The sequence below is a fragment of the Silene latifolia genome, chromosome 4 (genome assembly GCF_048544455.1).
Source record: "Silene latifolia isolate original U9 population chromosome 4, ASM4854445v1, whole genome shotgun sequence".
NCBI classification, from domain to species: domain Eukaryota; kingdom Viridiplantae; phylum Streptophyta; class Magnoliopsida; order Caryophyllales; family Caryophyllaceae; genus Silene; species Silene latifolia.
This window is the reverse complement of record NC_133529.1, coordinates 112,290,690-112,296,463: the sequence shown is the minus strand read 5'-3', so window position 1 is coordinate 112,296,463 and position 5,774 is coordinate 112,290,690.

Below are 5,774 nucleotides of genomic sequence, written 5' to 3'. Positions count from 1 at the left end.
CATATAATCATTTATTAAATGAGCTCATGGACATGAAGTCCATACATTGACCTGAAGTCAATATATGTTATGAATCTTGGAAAATAAATCGTATGCTTGCATTATTGAGTCATCACCATGTGCATTTAGAGATAAGTACATTATTTGTATATTAGATTTTATATATATCCATCATTGCATTATTTTATAAATATTATTTAAAAAATAGGTTTCATGTCATATGAATGCATGTACATATTTCATAATATTGTTTTAACTTATTATATTATTAAAAGGAGAAATGTTATCTTATAAGACACTCAACGAGGATAACTCCCTGTAGGAACCTCTTATAAACGATCATCAAATGACGATGCTTGATCAATTGAGTTTTGAAAACTCTTGGTTATAAATATAAACCTCTACCATACGATTGAAAGATTATCGTGAGTAGTTCAAAAACGGAATATTCAAAATACTAAAGAGTTTATTTGAATAAATTGTGTTGTCTCAACCTGTAGTTGAGCATATGGAAATTCATATATGAATGAATTTCAGTAGTGAAAATCTATAATAAGGATGTCAATCCATACAGTAATAATATTTGGCAAGAGAGATCGATGATTTTTCAAAGATGAATTGTTAATCAGATTGATTCTCATGAAGAGAATGAATTCAGAAATGATAGCTGCACTCTTTTTCCCTTCGACTAGGTTTTTTTATCCCAATGGGTTTTTCCTAGCAAGCTTTTTAACGAGGTAGCACTATAAGCGCATTAATACGCTATAGTCATGATGATCATCATGACTGTTAAGATGACAATTCGTACGTTTAGACATGCATATAATGTTATGTCATCCATTGAGAAGAATTAAAATTATTTTCTCTCAAAATTGCGGTGGTATTTTTTGAAATGAAAATCAAAGAGTTATCATGAAATGATGACCATATCCAGATTATGAGTTTCGAAGAAATATGATACTGAAACTATCAAGGATTTCTATTGATTGAAGATAACAAGTTTATTATCAACCACGATGGGTTCTATTTCAACGATCGAGAAATTACGTCAAATCATGGATTATTTCAAGATATATCAAGTTGTTTAATCATCAGGGGGAGTTAATACGCGTTGCACTCTTTTTCCTTATCCATGGTTTTGTCCCACTGGGTTTTCCAAGGAAAGGTTTTAATGAGGCAGCTTGTTATGCGTGTTAGGAGAATATTGTCATCGTGAGACATTGTATTTTTTTAGGTAATGGTCATCCAAGGGGGAGTGTTATAAAATATGTATAGTGGATGACCATTATATCCTTACATCCCCAACCATTGTATCTATTCCTAACCATTGTAACATTTCATCTCCTTATTCTTTAGGAACCATCGTTACCTTTCATCAAAAGGTCTCTTTGTATTCTCTATATATATGCACATGTACATGGAATAATATAATATAACAATGCTCATTTTCTCTTATATTGTTCTCTCTCTTTATATTATCTTCTCTTATCAAATTAGAATTATAACAAAATGGTATGTAAAAGGTTTGCATTATTATTATTATTATTATTATTATTATTATTATTATTATTATTATTATTATTATTATTATTATTATTATTATTATTATTATTATTATTATTATTATTATTATTATTATTATTATTATTAATTTTTTTTTCTTACAAACTCCACTTTGCATGAAAGTCGTTTAAAAAGTTATCTTGTATATGTAATTAAAATATGACATATTGATGATGATAGATATTTTGGTTTTCCTTTTAATTATATTTATAAATTTGTAGATATTAGTAGCTTTATAATCCAAATTATTAGATTTTTTATTTACTACATATCAGACCTTTTAGCTACTATCCTTATGGTTAAGGAGGAGTTATATGAACAAATTGAATGATTTAAATGATGAGAGTAAATTCTTAATTTATTTTTATAATTTAAATAATGATCTTATGGTTTCCACACAAAAATAAATATTACTAAACCTTATAATGAGTTTTAATAAATTTATTAAAGTAGCCTTAATATTAACAATATAAATTAATACTCCCTCCTATTCTAAATAACTCTCCCTATTTCCTTTTTCGTCTATTCACAATACTCTCCCTATTTTCTTATTTGACAAACTTTTATACTTATTTTAATCACCCCACTCCACAACAATACCCGACTATTTTAATCAACTTACCCCACAAAAATACTTATTTTAATCACCTTACCCCACAACAATACTTATTTTAATCACACAATACCTTCCCTATCTCCAATCTCCTACCCCACTACAATACTTTAACATTTAATACTCCCCCTCCCTTAATGCCCGTGCTCTCCATGAAAGGGGAGAGTTATATAGAATAGGAGGGAGTAGAATTTAATTATGATAATCCTACATGGCAAAAAATTAAATGTATTAAGTTGCCTTTTAACTATATAGTTAAAATATGACATATTGATGATGATAGATATTTTGGTTTTCCTTTTAATTATATTTATAAATTTGTAGATATTAGTAGCTTTATAATCCAAATTATTAGATTTTTTTATTACTATATAAGACATTTTAGCTACTATATTTATGGTTAAGGAGGAGTTAGATGAACAAATTGAATGATTTAAATGATGAGACTAAATTCTTAATTTATTTTTATAATTTAAATCATGATCTTATGGTTTCCACACAAAAAAAAAAAATATTACTAAACCTTATAATGAGTTTTAATAAATTTATTAAAGTAGCCTTAATATTAACAGTCTAAATTAATAGAATTTAATTATGATAATCCTACATGGCAAAAAATTAAAAGTATTTAAAGCAAGTGGGTTGGCAAGTGGGAGGGAAAATGGAGCACCCATGCATATTTCCACTTGCATCTTGTGAGAGGGGCACTATCCGTCTTCAGCTTGTGACGGATAGTGCCCGTTTTCAATGAGATTTTGTGTTTAACTATATAGTATAGATTATATACATTTATAGATGTGGCATTCGTAATGCACGCGTGGCTTTTTCTTCGCCTATGTGGCTTTGTCTACGTGGCCTTTTAAGGTTACCCGTGAAAATCACGGGTTATCTCTAGGAAAATAAAAAATTTAGATAGTTGATTTTTTTGGTGAATATCAAATAAAATCGGAATTTATTTCATCATTGATCATATGCCTATTCTTTAATTTTGATCATCAAATAATAAAGATTCATAAATTTTAGAATTTGATTATGTACGAATTAGAAAACTTTAAAACCAAATTGAAATATTGAAATTGTTAGTTGTATGAAAAGTAAATTTACCTGTGGAGTATGCATGGCATCAAGAGTTAGCCGCTAACCATACGACTTCACCACAAGGTCTTCCTTTCGTATCGCCTACAAAACAAAAGTACAATAAAAAATAATACACAAATTAGTATTTCGTCATTCCAAATTCAAGTTAAAGAAAATACTGCAAATTATTACCACCCACAAATGATTGTTTTGGAGGAAAACAAATGCGACGTTCTTAAATAGGAGAGGCTAAATAATGCTAATTTGGAAGTTAAATAATGTACACTAAAATTAGTGTTCACAAACTTTAAATGACATAAATATTAATTAGGAAAAATACAAAAGCATTCAAAGGGTTGTATATAGTGGGTTGCTTTATACAATCTTTATGGTGGTAGGAATTATTGCAAAATTAGTATGAGAGTTAAATGGAGTAACGGTTAGGCTAGGGTAGGGAATTAGAAGAGACTTGTGAGAAAATTCGACGACGCCTTTAAGAAAATCATTGGACTTATGTGAAAATTATCGTGGGTTGCACTTAAATAATGGTTGAATATAAAATGCCATAATTTTTATTATTTGCCCTTATTATTTACAAATTCTTTATTATTTCATAAACGGCGTAAAATTAGAATCATGTGATATTTATTTGTTACTTAAAATATTCTAAGAATAAACGTAGAATTTAAAATTTAGTATGAATTTTAATTTTTAATTGTTTTTTAATTTATCTAGAAATTAAAAAGGGCAAAATTTAATGTTTGTTATGCTAAATTATTCCTCTTTGTATTGAAATCATAAGAGTAAGGTTGCGTATATCAAACTCCCTTATCTAGTATTTTACGGGAGTCATTAAGATATTAGGGTAATGTTTTTGTAATAAAAACGAGTTATAAGAACGGTATAATTTTATAGAAATGCGAAGAACATACAATTCTATCATAATTATAATCGATTTTCTAATATTAAGCCAAAACGTTGTCGATTGAAGCCTCATAATGTGATTGCTTAGTTAACTTTACAAAGATCATATCTTAATTTGTGCACAAAAAATTCTTCTCTTCTCTCTAATCAACATCTTATAAAAATCATGACAATGTATTATAAGATTGATCTGATACAACCAAAATTCCATCTTAATAATAAGGATTATGAGATTGTGTCATATGAAAATTCAAACCTCGTTTAACTATTATTACCGTTCGAGTCTACTAACCTTTAATTTGGTCCTATTTTGTGTTTTTATCTACTACACTAGGTGGTAATAAATCTAAATAGTATAAAAGATGGGTTTTTTTACAACTTTCCCATTGGTTGCTACTTTTTAGGGAATGGAAAATTGTTTTTTGGTGTACCATCCCCACCTTTTTTTGTGATTTAATTACTCTCTTTCCTGTGCATTTCATCTCATTGAGAAAATATTACAATATACGTTTCATAACAATATACATTAAAACTATACATTATACAATTCTTAACATTAGATATTACACATTTCTATATGATTGAAATTTGTATTCTGTTAAAAAAAAAGAGCATTTTATTAGATGTTTGTGAGAATGGTTTTGAAAGTGTTTGGTAAAAATGTTTGTGAGAATGGTTTTGAAAAACTATTGTTTATTTATATTTTTGGATAACTTTGGAATTTAATGGATATGTGAAATGATTTAAGTTTGGAAATCGAATTTTATTCTTTTGATGGATTTCATGAGGTAGAGGGGTAGGATGTTTCCATGGACAGGAACTCCTATACAGGTGTCCATTAGGGTTAGTTGATCGAGACCCCGCCTTGTGATCCTCCTCTTTGAGGTAAGCTCTTTGAGGGGCGTGCACGCTCGGGACTTTGGCCAGGTAATTACATAGTTGGGGAGGTCATCCTTGGTTCGAAACTTGGTTGACTAAACCTTCTATTTTCCTCTACCCGGATATCATGATAAAGGATTGGTGGAATATTTATTTTTAAAAGTGATTTAGAAATGGTAAAGTGGTTTAAAATTTTAAGTTGTTGGTATTAAACATTTTAGTTACATGTATACTAGTTTGCTATATATACAAAATATTTGTAACGAGACTTGGTTTTCCTTGCTCAACCACGGTTGGTTGATATTTTTCGGTTTTTGTGTGTCCACCCAACTATTTATAAATTTGGTGGGTCTGTTATGAACCATATGGTATTTTCCCGCCATACTGGGGAGCAGTGTTAAATTTTGGTGTACAGGTTGAATGATTTTGCTTGGATAATGGCTTGGCTGGACGGGGATGGAGAGTGACGTTTCTATGTCTATTAGCTTGCTACAAAATTTTTGGTTCACGTTACTAAACTTTTGTTATAGTTTACGCTTCCGCGAGTTTCAAATGAACTTTTGTTGTTTAAATAATGTAATTTCGAGTTTTTAAGTACGGAAATATGTAATTATCGTCTTAAATTATTTTTGTTAATTTTAGTTATAATTTTACCTTTAGTGTACAAATTTTGAGCTGTAATCACTAGCACGATTCATCTCGTGCTCGTAACACTCCC